This window comes from Dysidea avara, chromosome 6 (genome assembly GCF_963678975.1).
Source record: "Dysidea avara chromosome 6, odDysAvar1.4, whole genome shotgun sequence".
NCBI classification, from domain to species: Eukaryota; Metazoa; Porifera; class Demospongiae; order Dictyoceratida; family Dysideidae; genus Dysidea; species Dysidea avara.
This window is the reverse complement of record NC_089277.1, coordinates 18,080,358-18,102,344: the sequence shown is the minus strand read 5'-3', so window position 1 is coordinate 18,102,344 and position 21,987 is coordinate 18,080,358. Positions and strand designations below refer to the sequence as shown.

Below are 21,987 nucleotides of genomic sequence, written 5' to 3'. Positions count from 1 at the left end.
GAAATTTAAATTATGAGCGCCAGGACCCAGCTCTGAATCTGGACTACGGAAGTTTTGAGGGGAAGTACTATTACCTGGACTGGAATGGAATGGAATCTGGGCTCAAGTTTATTTCGGTACGTACTACACTATCTTGTTGATATCCCAGCAAATCCGTCTCTGACATCCATATGAGGTCATATTATGAGATTTATGCAACCGATTGCAATGACACGGATTAATTCTTATATGTACTCCTTTTTCCCTTCGGCAATCAAAATCTAGAATGATCTACCCCAAAATGTGACTGACTCTAATGATATTGATCAATTCAAACTAAAACTAGAAATTATTTAATTTGTATACTTGTATGTACGTAGTTTGTATGTTGAGACCTGTGCACCATACTCTATTAGAGGTCTGCACAGTATTACCAATAATAATAATATCCCACGCTCATCAAAGCACGCTAGCCGGTTTCATTGAAACACTCTAACAGAACATTCAGAATTTTCATGGCACATACTGAGTTGAGACAATACAGACTACCACCACGAGTACTATTCATGATTTGCATAATCATGTAGTCTAGCTTAGCGAAACAGTGTAAGGCATGTAGTGTGGATGATTTTCACAGGTACAGAAATCTCCTCTTCCTAGTAGTTAATTGTCCCAAGCCACGTGGTTGACTTAATCTTGAGCAAACAGCTGCAGATTCTGTCCTTGTTTTGCCATCCTGACCTAATGACAAAAGAAGAAAGGATTGAGACTAATCATCCACATAGCTATAAGCAATTAGCTAGACCATAGATAGTATATTCTACTACGTAGACTCTACTATCTATGGCAAGACTCTAATAATAATAAAACAATCACGAACAGTGGAGGACTAGATTGCTATACCCCTGAAAATCACCCACACCGCATGCCTTACACTGTTTCACTACACTGATATAGCTATATGTGACCCAGTCTGAGAAAACTGGTCTTATCGCCCATGTCAGCAGATTCGATGTTTCACCCAGGGCACAATGCTACATGAATAAACTATCTAATTCCACAATCAAAATCAGCTAGACTTGAGTGGTCTGGTTTTGCTGGCTGCTTTTCCCAAGCTCAGTGGCGATCCGTATGTGTAGTGTGGTGCCTTAATGGAGCTCCGGTCAGCCTGGAGATGACTGTATGTGGTTGTACAGCTCTGCGGTATTGAATAAGTACCTCTGCTGTGAATTTCCTTTCATTTTAGCCCATTTTGAGACCTAAATGGCCCAGAACTTCGCCTAATTTATCCCTACGCTTTCCTTTTCAATTTTTGAACACCATCTTGCCCGCCTTCCAGGCCCCCCCCCCACCTCCCACCCCTTTTGCAGTCTGCCTGATACAGTCAACGTTGGTTTAAAAACTATCTAAAATGGTGGAAACTTAGTTGTTGGCTACTTGCACAGTGGATGCTCTGGAAGGTAAGGAACTGGTGTAAAATGTGTGAAAGTTTGGTACGCATAGCTTCAACCATTGGTGAGCTACAACACACTAAATACTTAAAACCAGCATTTCTCGATACTTTTAAATAGGTGATAAGACCGGTTTTCCCAGACTGGGTCACATATACATGTTTATGCAAATCATGAATAGTACTTGTGGTCTATATTGTCTCAACTCAGTACCGCATATCCTAAATATTTCGAGGGGGAATATTTTTGCTGATTTTGTGGTTTTGGGGATTATCAGTGAAAAATTTTAGCTTTGAAATATTTAGATCTCCATATAGTCTAATACATTTTGGGAGTGTTTGCAAATCCACGAAAAAAATTTTTTTAGCAACATTGCTCAACCTTGAAATATTTGTCCCTCGAAATATTTAGGCTATACGGTATGTGCTGTGAAAATTCTGAATGTTCTATTAGAGTGTTTCAAGAAACAGGCTAGCGCGCTTTGATGAGCGTGGCAGAGTGTAGTACATACTGAAATAAACTTGAACCCAGATTCCAGTCCAGAATCCAGTCCAGTTCAGTCCAGTCCTGGTAATGGTGCTTCCCGTTTTGGGGTTGCTTGATACACGACTACGACAGTCGCGCATGTGCAATAACTAGCCAATAAAATTTAAGCAGCATATTGCATTTTGCACATCTGTGGTCACCAGAGTCTATGGTAGCTATCACGTAAAAATGGGCCACAGAGAACAAGATTTGAATGGAATTGTTCACTTTTGATTAGCTATTTACTATTTAGTGAAATCCAAATAAAAGTGACTACGGACATGCAATCCACAGTACTGTGCAGTACTATGGTTTCACAGTACAGAGGTTTTGAGGTTGCTTGAAAATCAAAAATTCACACATGCGTGAATTTTAACGTGCATAAATTCAAGTTCGAGGATTGCGCGTGTGTAAGTATAGCTATGCCCATTAGCTACTCAGTGGACTTGCGATGGAGAATTATATGGATGTATTTAGTGAAGAAGATGAGTGTAACTGCCATTTCAGACCTTTGTTGTGTGAGCAATATAAATGTAAGATGCTACATTGATAGATTTAGCCAAACTGGGGAAGTGAAGCCAACGGAATACCAGCACGGGCCATCCAGACTTCTTGGAAATGATCAGCAGCTTGTTTTGCTAAGGATCATACTGCAAAATCCTGGGTTATATCTTCATGAGATACAAAGTGAGCTCTTTGCAGTGTATGGCCAAACTGTGAGCATTGCCACGATATGCCAGACACTGCATTACATGGGTTGCACTAGACAAGCATTGCAATTCAGAGAAGTGATGAGGAAAGAGCAAAATTTATGGCTGAAATTTCCATGTATGATCCTGGCATGATCATATGGTTAGATGAGACAGGTTGCGATTGACACCACAGCACAAGAAAGTGGAGCTACAGTATACGGGGTATAATACCTAGAGATCATCATCTCCTTGCACATGGTGAAAGGTTTTCTGCTATAGCAATTATGTCAGTAGAGGGACTATTAGATGTACATCATGCAGAGGTCACTGTGAATGGATCAAAATTTGAGGAGTTTGTAAAATCATCCCTTATAGCTATACTCCTTTTAATTGGAACAACAAGAATTCCATTGTGGTTATGGACAATGCATCCATCCATCATGTAGAAAATGTCTATAAGCTAACTGAAGACCAAGCTGGAGCTAAACTGATTTATTTACCACCGTACTCACCTGATTTAAATAACCCTGTTGAGAAGTATTTAGTCAAGTAAAGAGTGTAATGAAACAAAATGACTTACTTTTCCAAGAGTCCAAGGATATTGTTAACAATGGCTTATAAAGTATATTGAACATTCTGGTTACTACTATACTGAAGTGATGATTATACAAAACAAGTTACTTGTATGCACGCATATACACAAGCTGCATACATACATACAGTCAAGTCAATTTTAACTTGGTTACATAAACAGTTTAGTACAAGTTGAACTTATTTTGCACTTGCACTCTCCTTAAGTTTTTTCAGCAATCCCATGATGGTCTCCTTCTCTAGTACATATTCTTCTTCTATTAAAATGTAGCACTTTTTAGATTGTGAAGTTCTGACAACTGTTTATATAACTTAGAACAATCTTCAATTACTGTACTATATAGAAGCATGGATCATCATTCACAACAATGCAATATTGTATTTGGGCAGAGATGATAAATGGAGGCCTGCATGCAGACCTAGATAACCCACCAAACACTTCTATGTTCGTAAGAGCTGGTAACCCATCTGTGTCTGCACAGGCTAGGAAGAGTTCGTCAGTAAGTCAAGTGCTTACAGAAGCTGCAAATGTTCTGACCTCCCAAAATCATCTACATCAACTAGTGGTAATACTGGTCCTCTCTTTTAAGTTGTCAACTGTCTTCTGAACATCTTCACTATTACTCTGCAGTATCTTTTTCTTGTTAGCTGAACCGCTGTGTGTTACATCGTGAGGCTCACCTTTTAAACCATCACAACACAAGATCAAGTTACTAGTTCTAAAAGTTTTCCAGAACTCTTGAATTTCTAATCTGTTTTGAATGCAAACTACCTTGGTGCCGTGAACAAAACCGACATCAAAATCACCTTCACCTATTACATCTTTTAACTGGCTTCTAATCAACTCTTCACAGCTGTTGACCAAGTCAGGGTTTATTCCTTTGAATGTACAATTTCTGAACACTTTACTAGACTTTTTTCTTCAACGCAGATCATAACTTTGGGGACAAACTGCAGTTGAGAACTATACGTGGAATTAGGCTATGCCAATCGTACTAATGTAGATGGTTGTGAATTGAGAGGCTGGCAGTTTGAAGAAACCGCATAACCAGCAGATGGTGGTGTAGTACGAAGAGGGGTCACCAAAACCTGTCTGGCTGTTCCGCTATTCACTGTAACAGCATTCACAGCCACATGAACTGATGGTGACTGATCCATGACCCAGGCAGTCCAAAGAATTGACAACACTGTACAGTAGGGTTTCCACCTCAAAATAGGAACGTGCTTCCTTTTGTTGTTTCTGGTGATTTTCACACAGACTGACCTTTAAGCAAACAAGTGCTAGTTTATTATTGGATTGCTTGTAGCATTGGATATCAGCAAAAGTTTAACACACAAAGAAATACAAAAAGTGGTCACGTGACCAAAAATATCATAATAGTTAAATTGGGCCGCTTATTAGAAAATCATTGTATTTTAGGGTGACTGAAGTCACAATTTAGTGTATTTTCTTGCCTTATCATGAAGACTTCTACATCTTGTAGTGCTATAGCGCATCCTTTATAGCTGTAATGGGATTGTTGGCCACGTGACCACTTTTTGGATATTAAACATTTTACAGTTTAAACTGCATTGATATTGAAAGTAATAAACGGTTTAATAATATATTAGCACTTGTTTATTTTATCTTAAGGTCAGCCTACATGAAAATCATCAGAAACAATGAAAATAGCCGAGGCGTCATCTTATTTTGCAGTGGAAATCCTATATGAAGGGATTTTTGGTTACGTGACCACTTTTTGGATATTGTGCTGATAGTGACTGCTGCAAACATTCCAATAACAATTTAGTACTTGTTTGCTTTATCTTAAAGGTAAACCTGTGTGCAAATCTCCAGAAACAACAAAATGAAGCACCTTCCTATTTTGAGTGGAAACCCTATGTACAGTAAACAGTTCTTGAACGAAAATATTTTTGTTTAAAGTGCACTTGCGTGAATGAAATTATCAAGCAACCTCAAAACCTCTGTACAGGGGTTTTGAGGTTGCTTGACACTATTGGCACGATCGTATTATGCATGTGCATCAAATACAGCCAATGAAATTTACTCTTCGTGAAATTCAAATATGCTGTTTGAATTTCATTGGCTAATTACCGCACATGCGTGACGTATTCGTATATCAAGCAACCTCAAAACCTCTGTAATTCCAAATTTTCGTAACTCACATGCGTGGGCATAAGCACATGGCACTTTTTACACCGCAAGATCTTGGAAAAATACAGTACAGTACATTTCAATTTCAATTTCATTGGCTATACCTGTTGCACATGCATAATACGATTGTGCCAATTGTATCAAGCATCCTCAAAACCTTTGTAGGTCTCTGACTACACATTATCTGTGCATGCTGGCAAGCATGGGAGTCAAATCTCTTTTACATGCTTTCAGTTATGAATGATTGGATTGATGTGCTTGAAAACAATTACTCAGTAGTTACGAACCTATCAATGTCAAGCCCCACCCCCACATCCGGGGTCCCCATACACCTACTGGGAATTTGACATCTAAACTTGCCCCATCCCTGGGACTTTTGACTGCAGCAGTTTGCTGAACCAAAAATTATTTTAATAGGTAAATCAAATCCTCTATAGAACCCCTCTTTCAAGGTGGGGGCATAGTCAGGTTTTGACAAGCTTCTTAGCCCCAGTACTGGAGAATTTGACACTAGACTACTCCCACCCTACCTGGGGGTGGGGTGGGGGTGGGGCATGACATTGATAGGTGCATTAGATGTGATCTGATCTGGACTATCGCAAAGCATTTGACTCTATTCCTCACAAAAGACATACGTAGCTACAAGGAAAGTTACTGATTTGGTATTTAACTGGTAGAGCTCAACTACTATTAGTTAATGGTACTGAATCATCATGGCTTCCTGTTATTAGTGGTAATCCTCAAGGCTCAATTTGGGGCCCCTATACTGTTCAATATTTATGTCAACAATAGTGTAAAAAGCCAGTTATTTGCCGATGACACCAACTTTAAAGACAGCACTAGTGATTGTGATCAACTCCAATCTGATTTAGACTGCCTAGTAAACTGGCAGATATCTTTCAAGCACAAATTAATGCATTTAGGACGATCCAACCCTTATTTTTTTGCATATTCTCTAGTAATAGAATTATAGTGTGTAAGGAATAGACTTCAGAGATAACCAACTAAAGTTCCATGCCCACAACACCACCACAGTTACTAGTAAAGCCAACAGGATTGTGGGTTTAATAAAGTTAGACTGAGATGTTTTGTTCCCTTGGATGCCAAGATTTTTTTTGTACTGTATAAGACTTTGATTCAACCAGTTCTAGAATATGCTGCTGTGATCCACAATCCTCATTATCAGGGTGATATTAACAAACATGAATCACTTCAATGCATGCAGAGCTTCAAAACTAGTTAGTGACTTTCATATAGTTACATTAATTGAACAACTCCATTGTCTACAACTACCTACTTTGGCATATAGAAGATTCAGAGGAGACATGATTACCACATATCAGGAGATGATTACCACATATCATTTGTTACATGGCAACATATGTACTGTAAAATAAACTGTATATGATTTGTTATGATCAGGTCCTACAGACAGCTGCGATGCCTTCTCAACCTGAAATTAATTATCAATTACTAATTATTATATATAATATATGAGTCACCACTAGCTAGCTCAGGATATATAAGCCATGACCATGTAAAGATATAATACTACACAGTGCACACACCTCTGGAAACACAGCATTATAGCTATAGTTACAAGATGATAGCTATTATCCATGCACAACTGATAAGAATGTTCATGTACCTACAAAACAACAAAAGCTAGGAAAATTACATGCACACACACAGAGTCACACACACATATGCACGCGTGCACACACACATGCAGACACACACACACAAAGCAAAAAAAAGCAAATTTAGCTTTCAGCTGCCATGGTAGCATGGTCATGCTTATATTATGGCTACCCAGAAAACCAGCACTGGAACACCCAGCAGTTGTAAATATAACTGTCAGGTGAAGGCATGCACAGCCAGTATAGCTTAAAATTTGTTTTATATATATATATATCTTAAGGAAAGGGAGAGAAATGATCAGCTATATACACAAGATGAATACTAAACAAATTTGCCACTATGTTTTGAAGTATATTATATATGCTTTTCTTACTGTATATATGCATGGCCCAAGCTATATCGTAATTGTCCAACTTTAGGGAGCAGGTTGACTCACCGGTGTGTGGAATACATGTACAATCAGGATGTGTAGCATACAGGCTCCAGCTATATAGGGATTCTGGGAGCATGCATGCTTTCCCAGAAAATAGCTACCACAAGATTGAATTTGTAAGTATATGTTGTAGCAACTATAATAGATAGCTACCAAAAATTTTACTAATATTACTGCTAGAGGAACAGAAGTTATTTACAGAATTGATTTTGAAGCAGAATTATATGAATTAATTTTTTTTATGTGATTCAGTACATAAAAGGGTAACTATATTATACAAATATTTAACTTTAAGCAATTGGGATGATTGGCAAAATGGTAAGATAGCAGTGCTCATCCATGCTCAGGTCAAGAAGAATAGGTTTAATTTCAGTTTTTATGTACTGGTCTTATAAAAGTTTAATGATGGATGGTCTGTTAGAGTAGTTGACTCTTCTATTAGAGTATTTTGAATTTTAGCAGTTGTATAGGTTAAGTCTTATATAGCTAAAATATAATTTTGAGCCCCTCTTGGAATAGACTATTCCCCTAGCTGACTCTTTCCATCTTTCCATTTCCCATACATACAGAAAAAGCAGCTACATCTGTACTACAGCTTCTAGCTTTCTAACTTGCACATGTAAAATTTTGGAGGAGTGCTTTAGCCCCCCCATGCACCCCCTCCCCTAAATCCGCCCTTGCTATGCACCCCCTTCTAAAATAAGTTGTCATATCAAACTAATTGCTTCATAATTATAAGCTTCTTTCTGATTTACTATTAGTAAAAAAAAACTCATGGAGAAGCCAGCTACAAACAAGTCACCTTGTAGATAGTTCAGCTATAACAAGGAACATATAGTGGTATCAACACAATGATCTTATTGGCATCATTTTCACAACAAACGTAGTATGGCAGCCCCACTTAGAAGCCATTATACAGCTATTAACTGTAATGGCTTCTAAGTATCTTTGTATGGTATAGTCAAGAGTCCCAAGTATGCATGTCAGGAGAGGTCATGCACTACTTAGTAACTGTAATGGATTCTATAATGACCACTCCATGCACCTGCTCTAGTAACTGTAATGGCTTCTAAGTGGGATTTTGCCATGTTAAGTTTATTGTAAAACAATAATGCCAATATAAGATCTTCATGTTGAGACACTTCAGTAGCCCTGCATCAAATATGCTGGCATAATAAAAAGCATACTATAGGCTGGAGTTCTATACCAGCATACTGCTAGTAAATTAGGTGGGCACTTCAAGCTATGGAGTTTAATAGATTGACACTCTCTAATAGAGCACTCAAATGCGTTGTACATATGTAGCTCCTTAGATTGATACTCTCTAATAGAACAGTCACTTTGTAGTGTTAATAGTCTAATAGAGCATTCACTGATGAAAATGTTCCAAGATAGTTGTAAGAAACGTGTATGGAACATGCAAGCATAATGAGAACTAAGAGCATAATAGACGAAATTTTGGGAAATTTCTGAAAATATTGTTTTGGCAAAATTATGAGTCTATTTGACCATAAACTGATGTGAACAAAAATTAGCTACCGTATACGTACAAATTTTTGCGGATTTCACGGTTGCTTCACTTTCAGCTATATATAGGGCCCAGTGTTTAAGGGGGGAAGTTTCATGGATTGGCAGCTATCCACAAAAAAATTTCCCCCTCAAAAATATATAGGCACCCCATACCGGGCCGGGTGTTTATTTATCTAGGGCATCATAAATGTATGCATAAACCTATAAGCTAATAGCTAAACACCCACAATTTAACATAGCATATTAATGAATTGGTAACATACTACTATTTATTACCTAACTTCTACCTTATTACTAGCTACGTACTTAACTTAACCTAGGTCAAAGTCAGAAAATTCATCCTCAACAGTTAGCGAATAGGCTATTCCAAATAAATTTCCTGTTTCCTGTCCACCGCCTGCATCTGGTTACTGTCAGCTCTAAAGATTCCATCATTCCATATTCTTTCGGTTATTCTTGCATACTGACAGGCTTAGTAAAATCCAGTGTCAGCTCACGTGTCAGCAGTACTATCAAGTCGGCACTATCTTCACGTCTGTGTTATTTTGCAATTTGAAAAGGAGGGAACATGCTTTTGTGCAGCTTTTTATAGCTGTGCCATGCAGGCAAATAATGGCTTGAAAAGCTGCAAATGAAGCAATGGAAATGCAAATATGCCTGAAGTCAGGACGGGAAACAGAAAATTTATTTGGGGTGGCCATACTGGCAGAGTATCATTTTAGCATTGTACCTCCACAAAGTCCTGGAAAAGTTGGCACCTATAGCAAACTTTTGAGGCAAACCGTTTATATCAGTTGTTGGATCCTAAAATTGATAGGGCATGGCTAAGGTGACCAAACACTGAAAGTCTCACATACAAGAGGGATAAAATCTCCTCCATTATCATTCATAATGACCTGGTATTGAGTGTCCTTAGCTATCTTACCAACAGCAGGGTAGGAGGGATTTTTTTCCTTTCTTTGGCCCTTTTCTGTTTCACCTTATTGTTAGCTAGGTTAAGTAATCATTTAAAGTCTCCAGTTCTTGTTAGGTTAGGTAATCCAAAGGCTGCAGCACATGTTGCTGTCAGACCTTCAGTGCTGGTCACTGTAAAGTACTACTAATAATAAAAAAAATAATAATAGCAGCAACCACCCCAGCTTAAGAAGAAGCAGAATAGCTATATGACAGCCAACTGAGTGGTACTCCTGACGGAGAGATCAAAATAGGCAGGACGATCAAGATGGAGATCAGGCCCTTAGGGTGGTATATGTCACCAGGACGAGATTGATCAGATGAAATGCCTTGCTCCCTAAGAACACCAGGGTGATCTTGGAGCAAGGCATGGTGCAAGATAGACACTAAAGCATTATGACATTGGGCCATGAGAACACCCCAGCAGATGATCACCAAACTGGATCACAGATAGACAAGTACAGAGAGGTAAAGAAGGGAACAAAGGAATGCCAAACCACAAACGTAAAGCTCGCGATCGCCTAAAGCCCACAATCGAAACTTCAGCATACTGCACTGTACTGCGGCAACGTGTTCACGTTGGGCTTTTCTCTGAGACCTATGGACTCAGCTATGGAGAAGAACGAAATTATCTCCGAAGTTGGGAATGACTCCTCTAGAAACTGTAACATCTTAAATCTTCCCATGGAACTGTTAGTCTACATTATGTCGTTTTTACCAACGATTCGTGATAAAGTGAAGTTGAGGTACGTTTCACGAACACTACGAGTTGTGAGCGAAACACCATCACTGTGGAGTGAGTTTGTATGGCCACTTTATAATTGTCGAGAGGAACGGTCAGTGATGAGCGTGTTGCAGGCTTGTGGTGACCACGTTAAGCGGTTAACCATACCGGAGCACGTGACTGCCACACCGACGCTCTTTCAAATGTTAAGCCATTGTAACAATGTAATACAACTTAATTTGCCACCTGAAACTAAGATAGACTCGGAAGAACTGAAAACTGCCCTACGATACATGGAACATTTGGAGAAGTTAGAAGTTCAGTTAAGCACTGATATCAAGCCGTTACTTCAGATTGGTGGGTTGAAGGAACTTACAGTACATGTACCAAAGCAATATCATTCATTGTGTACCCCATGGGTAAAGGTGTGGATGAGGAAAGATTGTGTTCCATGGAATTTAAATTTAGTAACAGAAATGTTTGGTGTTGGAGAAGAAGCAGAGTTTATTCAGTCGATTTTACGGTGGAATTTTAGACCACTAACAAACTACTCTTCCCATTTCAAGTTGTATTACAGATTTAGGGAGCCTCCATTGAACCTTTATCCTTCTCTACCAGAGTTTCAAGTTGAATTTGGTCAAACGGTTATCCTGCCTTTTTTGAAAGCTAGTAGTTTTGGAATCCTAGGCTTGTCGGCTGATATCTTTACATTAACTAATTGTATTTGTGATGGAAAAACTCTTTACAAAATGGAATCAGAATCACACGGTGTGAATATTGTTTTTGATAATAACAGTAATATTGTGCTAAATCCTATGGATTCCCTCAATTGTGTCACAGAATTCAACTTCATTTATACTGAATTAGTGCATTCTGGGCACTTGGAACAATTGGCTGTTGCTTGCCCTAATCTTCAACGCCTGAATGTAGAGAATAATTGCAACTGTTTATCAAGCTTACAAGGACTTCGAGTAGTTGCTCAGCACTGTTATGATTTACATGGACTAAGTTTCAAAGGTATTTCAGTTGAAGATATTGAAAGTCATTTGGGATTTTGGGAGATTCTAAGTAGCATGAAACTCACACATTTGGTAATTGATGTGTGTGTATATTATCCATTGTTTGAAATTGATCCTTCATATGACCAGCAACTGGCTGGTTTATTTCAGAGATGTTCTCACCTAGAAGCCTTACAGTTAGAGTCCTTTTATGGTTCAGAAATGTGTGAAGTATGTGACAAAGGTGAAGTTAACTGGTTGTTGCTGTCTCACGTTCCTGTGCTCAAGTATTGTAGTTTGGCTGGCAATCAGTCCAGTGTTGTCCAAGATGTTATCAACAATTGTAAACTGACAATATTTTGGTGCAATGCTTCAGAATTTTTAATGATTTCGTCAGTCTCAACTACTAATTTACAGCAGTTTTTCATTGATGCTGAAATCACCAATATCCCTGACATATTCATGGACACAGTATCAGCACATGGCGGATTAATACATGTTGTATTGTCAGTGAACTCGGTCACAGTTCAAGGGGTTACCATTCTTGTTACAAATTCTCCACAACTTCTGACCCTACATGTGTGGTCAAGAGAATTAGTTTGTTGCAAGTATCAGATTGATGCTGTCACTTCAAAAGATGAACTGAAAGAAGATTTACATAACAGGTTCCCTAATAGAAAACTGTTCACCATAGGCAGTTTTAGCTTCGATCGTGGTTTTGAATTTGTTCGTGGAACTGATATGTTTCCACTGTGGCCTTGTTATCGTAGCTTTTAAATGTTAAGTGTATTGTCTAGACACATTTGTGTAAGCATAAATCTGTATCTAATAATATTATTAATGCTGTGTCTGTCCATCCATCCAGGGGCTTACTCACCTGCTGGTTTCTTCCTGTATCAACATGATCAAAAATAGGGATTCTTATATACATCTCTAAGCAAACTTCCAATTGATGTAGGTTGGTTAGTGATAGTTTTGATAGTCAAATTACAGATGAACAAAGTTTAAATTTTAACCTTGTATACTCACAGGATAATCCCGAACTAAGTAAGTACAGTGGAACCTCTTAAAGGACCCTCCCTGTGAAGGACACTACATTTAACCTCCTTATATAGGACAGTTTCTGATAGACCTTTATCAATACAATTTTACCTCTGAGAAAGGGCAATCTCCGTATAACAGTAAACCTCCATCAAAATTACTTGTGTCCATTAAATGGAGCAGGTCAAAGAGTGAGGGGGCCAAGCCAGCTGTAAGCTGAAAACCAAAAAAAAAAAAAGTAACTACCTTCTGACAATAACTGCCCTCCACCAACTATATCTCCATATTTATAACTACACATACATAGCTAAGTAGCTTGCTACACTGAATACTGTGACTGCTCTATTAGAGTATATTGATCTTGACTGCTCCTATTAGAGTATCTTGATCTTTTCTTGCAAAAACTGTCCCATAAAAGTGTGTATGTGTGGGGGGGCATGTGGCCCCACTGCCTATGAAATAGAGGCTCCACTGCACATCTCTAAACCAACAGTCACCTGATAAAAATGACAATGATCAAAGCTCCATCGATCAACATGTTGTAGCTGACACCTACTCCAACAACCTTATCTTGGGTCTAAATTGCTGTGTAAATGTAGTTTAACAAGAAGCTTGACTAAAAGGCTGGTCTCATATAACACATATTGACAAATTAAACCCATGCAGACATCGTTCATGCCCCTGGACATCATTTTGCAGATGTGATTCACATATTTATTGTTCTTCTGAAATTTTTCCTGGTTAAAAATTAAGGCCATTTTAACTGCATCCAATATAGCATTTGAAATGTTTGTTGTTGAAAGTATTCTTTTTGAAAATTACCAGATAATAATTACAATATACACTGTTGAATATGTATATTAAAATTGGTGTAGCTATACACATTGGTCATCAGCAATTCGTCTAGCTCCATGGCTCCAATGAATATTATGCAAACAACTTTAAGATGATGATAATGTGTAGAAAAATTATAGTATGGCAGAACCAGAAGGTTAAGTTGGCTCACAAATATTTATTGTGCTGCAAAATCTGAAGTAGGATATACATATAAGCAGGACCGCCAAGAGAATTCAAGAAAATTTGGGGAGCCCGGGGCAAATCAATAATGTGGGACCCTATAACTACAGTTATATGTGGATAATGTAGCCTTGGTACCTGGGGCCCAGGGAAAATTGCCCCAGTTGCCCCCCCTTGTTGGCAGCCCTGTATATAAGGTACTATACATGTATATGTGTATGCACACAATACTGACTGTAAAGGTTCTATTTTCAATTCATGTATAGTTTGCATATCATAAACTAAGATGATGTCTAATTTGCATGCAAAAGCTGGCAGGCAATGCATGGTCATGTTTGTATGCAGAGTTGGGGTAACTAGTTACTTTGTAACTAAGTTATGCAACTAATTACTTTATAAAGTAATTAGTAATATAACTAGTTACTTGCTTTGTAACTAGTTACAACTGCTGAAAAGTAACTAAGTTACTATAGTAACTAGTTACATATAGGTAATTATGCTTTAAAAGTGAGAGCACTTCAATTTTTGTGCTACAGCCACATCAAGTAGACGCTTTCTGTGTACTGTTCTTCATGATTCAGCTTGAGTAACAGACGTAACAGTTGAAACTGAGCTGAAATGGCTACAGAATCATTATTTTCAGAAAGTGTCCATATAATTATTATATATACTTCTTTTCTCCCTTGCTCTGGGCAAATAATCATATCACAAAAGTTAACAACAAGCATAACTTATATATGAAGTAACTAGTAACTAGATACTTAATTACATTTTTAAAAGTAACTATAACTGTAACTGAGTTACATTGGATAAAAGTAACTAATAACTAGCTACTTTTCTGAAGTAACTACCCCAACTTTGTAAATTGTATGTACTATAATCCCCTAAAACTTGTTGAATAATTATAACGAACTGGTCACAACCTAATCATCATAACAAAATAGCCACAATAGTCTACTCTGTTAATTTAGCTATAATACCATGTAATAGGCTATATAGTACATGCACATATAGCGAATAACATTAGAACACTATAGTAAAAATACAGAAGGATTATCAACTAGATTTTAATCTTAGTGCTCCTTATCAGTACAAGCTAGCTTTTTTGTTGCTATTAATTTTCTGGGCTTAGTGTAATGATCATCACCTTATGTGCCATCACATTCTGTACTAGCTGTGCATAAAATGTTGGCCTCACATGCAACAATGAAAAACGAAGCCTGCATGCATCTCAGTGTCCAGTGGCGGATTTAGATGGGTTTCTGGGGTTTCGACAGAAACCCCCTTTTAAAATTAGCTCAGTAGAAGTCTAAATACATAAACATTGTTGTACTGACAATTTGTCATAGCAAACAACTATATACTACTGTATTTCAGCAGCATGCATGCAGCTTCATTTAACTGACACCATTTATAGCTATTAAACCCTCAGCAACACTTCACTTTTCATCTCCCACTGCATTAAAAACGATCGAGATACTCTAATAGAGCAGTCAAGTAACCACTCTAATAGAGCAATCGAAGCTACAGCTTATGTTATAGCCACTCTTTGCCCTATAGTTAATTATAGTATTTACAGTTTAAAGCATTGGATTTATTGTATAGCTAATTGCTAACTAAAAGTAGCCTAAAATCTGATCTCAGAACTTCTAAAATCTCAAAATTTTCTGGAGAAGTGTCATCAGATGCCTTATTCAGTTATACCAACTTTCAGAAACTCGAGCAGAAACCCCCTTTTAAAAATTCTAGATCTGCCACTGCAGTCTGCATAAACATTGTTCCAACCCAAATCTATCTTTTTTTTTAAAAGTTATAAACTCATGAGCCAATTCTTGAAAACAACCACAAACACCAGTAGCATACACCTTCTCCACATCACTATAAACACTCCTCCTCTCCTGTTCATTTATAAGAATAGTACTGGGGACTCTATTGGACTAGTAGTTGCATCTGTAAAATTTCATTACTTGGCATATGGCTGATTAAAAGTGGACACACATTCAAGTTGCGTGCATGGAAATAAAATGATAGAAAAATCTCCATAACTTGGCATAAGGAATGAATTAAAGTCTGACTCCATAACTACACCAGGATAAGATCACTTTTCAAGATGGGTGGGGTGTTCTTTATAAAGAAGTTCCACTATCAGTCTGTCGGCGCCCGGGCCGCCTTTTGATGCAGTCATGTAAGAGCAGGTGCCGTCAGGTTTATCACACTAACAAGAAGGCTAAAACCTGTACACATGAAGCTGGGAGTCAGTACTGTGAGATTTGAATGCAGAAAACTCGGCAGTAAAGCCAGGTGGTGACTTGATCTGCAATACTATATATACCGGCATGAGTCACCTGTATCCACAGTCCCTCTAAAAGTTCTTTTTATTCCTATAACTAAATATTTTCCCTTCTTTTCAAACTTTATATGATTACTCTAAGGCAGACTTTGATTCAATAAATGCAGGGGCGTAGCAAAGCAAAAAACTATAGGGGGACCGCTGCTGGTGGCTGGGGCGGTGGTGGGGGGGGGGGGGGGGGGTGGCTGCTTGTGGGTACATGCACAGTGCGTGGGGCGCGCTCAGAGCATGCTCTCCCTCTGGGGGGGTCTGGGGGCATGCCCCCCCCCCAGGAAAATTTTGAAAAATAGGAGCTATGCGGTTTAATTTATTTTTTTTATTATTTATTAAAGCTTTACAACACAAGTGCTGAAGGTGATCAAAGACATTAGACACTGAGACATTAGCTACTTAAGGTGTGTTTGAAAAGTTGCAGAAAGGAGAAAAAATTCTTAACTGGACCTAGGTAGCCTCGAACCTGCAGCCTTCCGATTTACGCTTGAACGCTTACAGGAGTCTACCAGGCGGTCAGGATGTTTTCTCCTTGATATTTTCATGTATTTAATATATCCATAGGAATTCTAGAGAGTGACTCATTATCTCTAAGTACCCCCAAGTAGAACCAAATGGACTCTAGTTAATGCCGGCGGTTGAATCTGGAGGCAATTTTAGCCAATAATCAGTTATGCTAGATCATAGGCGGCAGAAAGGGGGGGGGGCTAGGGGGCTAAAGCCCCCCCTCAGAATGATATCACACCGAAATTATCTTTCTTGGAGTGGGGCTGAAAACCGTGATAAAGATCGAGATACCGTCTAATAGAGCAGTCACTCTAATAAAGTAGTCAGTGTGTAGCGAGCTATGAAAGGATTTTTATGTAGTTTATCAGCTAGAAATGGTAGCTGGTGAGGTGAAAAGCTCTTGTCAGTTGGTTGCGACCTTTTTTTTTTTTTTTTTTTGGTCTCACCTTACCAAACTATAGAAATAAGTCTGGGTCAGCCCAGCCCCCCCTCATATCAACTACTTCCTCCGCCGCTGTGCTAGATAAGTAATCTTATAGCAGCCTTGTATACCACGTTAATGATGTGATAGAATGATGACATCACATAACACAATAATAAGGCTTTTAAGGGGCTGTTACTTGAGTAATTTCATGTTGTTAAATATACCCCCAGAAATACACATAGATAGGATAGCTAGTTATAAACTACTTATATGGATGAATTAATGAATTAACATCCCCCCCTGAGTAGCTATTAGCTACATTCTGTGTTAGTTTGCAGATCCGTAGTTGCCTGGAAAGTGCAGGGCGAGGTGCAGGGGGAACAGTGGGACTGCTCTGATTCAGCTTCCTCCATCACAGGTTCGTTATTAGTGATAGAGCCAGGGCTAGAACAATACTACCTCAGCTAGAACCGCTTGGGAACCGCTAGAAGCCGAGCTAGAAGCCGAGCTAGAAGCCGAGCTAGAAGCCGAGCTAGAAGCCGAGCTAGAAGCCGAGCTAGAAGCCGAGCTAGACTCTGAAGCTCCTTCACTAACAACTGGACTCATTGAAATAGGTCTACCATGACTACGAATTAATTCTGACAAAGTTTTCTGACAGTGAGACTGAGATATAGTTAACTCTCTGCAGCTGCACAGTTCTTTAATTATTTTCTAACACGAATCACACGTGAGGTGTAGCTTATTATCACAGCATTTTAAGCGCTTCTAATATTATTTCAAATATACTATGACCAACATTTCACTCGGTGAGGAAGGAACATAGCTTATCAGCGTCCATGATCTATAATTATTACGTGTCAGATGGTGCATTACTGTAAAAATGATCCCTGCTGCAAACTGGAGGGGCCCTGGCCTATTATCTATCCATGGCCACAGACTAGGGGGGGCCCTGGCCCTGTGGCCCCCCCTGTTCCTACGCCCATGAAATGAATACCTTTCACATGTTGACTTTTCTCTCTGCTTTAATTCGTCTGATGTAGAATTTATATGGGCTTTAATTAAAGAAATTCTACGTGATGCAATTCACCAGTTTGTTCCACAAATCAAGATAAAACTCAATGATTTTCCTAAATGGTTTATCCCAAGCTTAAAGCATAAAATCAAATGTCTTCGTTCACTTAGAAAGCGGTACTCAAAATCTCCCACACCTCATATCAAAGATAGATTGCAGGCTGCTGAGTTTGAAGCTGCAGAGGAAGCCTCAGCTGCTCGATCTGCATATCAATCTAAGCTTATTAATGACTTCGCTACTACCAATCAACCCAAGATATTTAGCTACATCAGAAGTTTGACTAAATCTGATCCTATCCCACACACTGTGTATTATAATGATAACAGCACAACCAATGATAAGCAAAAGGCATGATTGTTTAATAATTACTTTTACTCTGTGTTCACTACTACTAATATTAACCAACCCCCTCCTAGTGAGCCTCTAGACTCTAGCACCCAACAACATTTAGTTTCAAAATTTAATGATATTTCTGAAGAAGATACTTTTAACATTCTTAACTCATTGGACCCACATAAGACAGTTGGTATTGATGGAATCGGGCCAAAGATTCTGAAAAATTGTGCTTCATTTCTCTATAGACCACTACACTATTTGTTCAACCTTTTACTTCGCAAACATGTTATTCCACTAGAATGGTGCACTCACACTGTAATTCCCATATTTAAGTCTGGTGACAGAGGATCAGTTACAAATTACCGTCCTATATCATTGTTATGTAATACCTCAAAAGTACTTGAAAAATTGATATATGATAAAATTATTGACCATCTCAACAAATTTATTTCATCTGCACAATTTGGATTCCTCAAAAATAGATCTGTAATTCAACAATTGCTTATCCTTTTCAACCAAGTAATAAATACTAACCATCAAACTGACGTTATATATTTGGACTTTCGTAAAGCATTTGACAGTGTGCCTCATAATCAACTATTGCTAAAACTAAATAGATTTGGTATGGCTATGGTCTAAATTCTATCTCCTACACCATCAACAGTGCGTAAAGATAAATAATAAATTTTCTGATTTCCTACCAGTCTTATCAGGGCAGCATCTTGGGCCCTCTACTGTTTCTTGTCTACATTAACGATCTACCAGACCATGTATTGACTTCAATATAATTACTATTTGCAGACGGCACAAAGTGCTTTAAGACTATAACTGATACAAATGACAGTCTAGATTTGCAAAAGGATGTAGATAATCTAGATGGATGGAGTATTAACTCTGATCTACTGTTCAGTCTTTCCAAAATTTCATTCATGTCTTTTAAACCTCACCTGCAAATACTCTATAGGCAACAATGTTATATCCAAGGTCAGTGACTACTCATAGAGATCTGGGTATCATTATCTCATCAGATTTAGACTGGAGACCCCACCACCAACACATAATATCAAAGGCTTATCGGATGTTAGGCTTATTACGACATTCTTTTTCAACTAACATAACTGCTATATCCAAGAAACATCTATATATATATCGCTAGTCAGATCCCAATTAATGTTTTATCCAACACTATGGAAACCATATTTATTAAAAGATATCAGACAACTAGAACAGGTTCAGCATCGCACAACGAAGTACATATTGAATGACTATACCAGCAACTATAAATCTCGACTACTTGAGCTCAAAATTTTGCCTTTAATGTATGTTTTGGACATCTGTGACATGATGTTTTTTATCAAAAGCCTTAAAGCCCCTACAAATGCGTTTAATATCACTGACTATATTATTAAATTCACTTCAGGAAACACACGATCTGGTAAACTGCAATACATAAGAAATACTAATGTTTCCAGCAGCAACTTCTATTTCAACAGACTCCCTCGTATATGGAATGTTTTACCAATAATAAATTACAATCTTAGCCTACCTACTATCAAGTACAAACTTACAAACTTTCTATGGAATCATTTTGAACTAAATTTTGATCCTGACAATGCATGCACTTTTTCTTGTTTGTCCCTGTTGTAATTGTAATAAGTCCCTCAAACCTCCCAACTTTGATCACCCGTAACCCTTACTTTAAATGAGTTTTTATATAACTCATAACTCACCCGTAACCCTCCCAACTTTGATCACCCATTACTCCTGGCCACTGGCACGGACCTTCAGCATACACTAGATTTTAAGGACTACTAATGTTTATACTATACGTATCTTGTTGTATGTATGCTGTAAAGCAAATAATAAATAAATAAAAAGCATCACTACTGAACCCGCCGGGTCACACACCCTTATCTGAAATTATGTCACAGACATAAAAATGGCCGCTGTAGTGTGGGGACATTCGTAAAATTTGTATGGGTGACTATGGGAAGAAAATTTTTGAACGGCAATATCTCAGCCAAGAAGGAAGACATTGAACTCAAACTAGCAGGTATGGCTATAAGACATTACAATAAGTACGTAAAATCGATTTTTGGTTGATTTTCAAAACAACGCTAGATTCCTAGAGTAAATGGGGTGGGTATCCGGACAAACTTTTAGGTACTACGGGATTTACGCCTGTACCGCAAAAGTATAGGGCTTTTTCCAAATAGTGAATAAACTTTATTATAGAGGGTTACTTTGTATCTACTTGGTTTTTCTTAAACGCTCTTAGAATCCAAATCGATTTCCAACTTTGCGCGCGTAAGTATTATGGGGTTTCCGGAAAGAAGCATTACACTTCAATACTGATGTTTGCTGTGTTGTTTTCTGTCCCTACACCGGTTTTGCGATGTCCTGATTTCATTTCTGATGTTTATTTTGTGATTTGGTTTGTAGTTTAACCATTGTGGATGGTGAAAGGTACAGGCTCACCGGATCACAAAGCTCAATATGATTGCGTTGGCGTTTATAAGAATAGTATAAGTGATCATGACAATCAGAAATGTTTTAATAAGTAACTATTTCTTTCTTTTACAGTGACGACAAACAAATCTCTTGGATGATGCTGGCATCTCAGGGAATCCTGCACACCAATAATGGTACCACCTATCACATCCCTTTTTGTCACATCCAATCCATGCCTGTTGGTCATCGTCGTCCTCATCATCAAAGTGTGCATTGCAGAATTGACAAATATTTTCATCCACTGTTTAAATATATGTAGCAATTTTAAATATTTATCCGTATGCATCATTATGCACTAACCTTCACAATCAGTAGTGCTAGCCTTCTTTCCTTTCTCTTTCTTTGCTGCCTGTTGATCTTCTAAGATTCCAACAAATTATCTGATGTTATGGCTTCTCCTTCAAGACATATCTTCATTTTATTGTGTTCCTTTCTCAGGCCTTAATTTCCTTTTGGATATGCAGTACAGGGGCAGATCCAGACTTTTTAAAAGGGGGGTTTCACTCTGGACTTGGAACTTCTGCCTAGCTGTATGTTGAAGACCAAAAAAAAAAAAAAAAGTCATCACTTGCTGACAATAGCTGCCCCTCACCATGGATACCCTCACCAACTATATATATTTCCTTATTAATAACTCCACATGTAGCTTGCTACACTGCTCCTCTTAAAAATACTGTGACTGCTCTATTATAGTATCTTGAGTAAGAGAAGCTCTTTCAAAAGGGGGGTTCCATGGAACCCTTTGAACCCCCCCTGGATCCGCCCCTGCAGTACACCAAAGTACTGGGTAACTTGAGTCTGTACGATAGGAGTTATTGGCATTTGAGTGCCCCAACTACTGCAGGTAACGTGTTTTAGATCCTTTCCCTCGCTTGACTTTTCGTGTGAAGATGATGGTGGAAGCCTTTTAATGATGCGTTCCCTTGACAACGGGAATAACCCTGTTCCTTTAAGCCCTCCTTGGCAATACTCGGGCTTTAAGCTTTTCCAAAGGGTGGCAATGTGAGATGGGAAGGTCTCCAGGAGAAGCTGTGCTAGTATTCCGTTTCCCACTATTTATCAGAC

General features: G+C 38.3%; 1 long non-coding RNA gene across 1 annotated transcript; it reads left to right on the top strand.

Moving 5' to 3' along the window:
• The first annotated feature begins 4 nt into the window (after positions 1 to 4).
• On the top strand, positions 5 to 21,217 carry LOC136257903 (uncharacterized). Its single transcript, XR_010702294.1, has 3 exons — positions 5 to 116; positions 7,454 to 7,583; positions 20,995 to 21,217. It is a non-coding gene; the product is annotated as an uncharacterized lncRNA (long non-coding RNA).
• Positions 21,218 to 21,987: the final 770 nt, after the last annotated feature.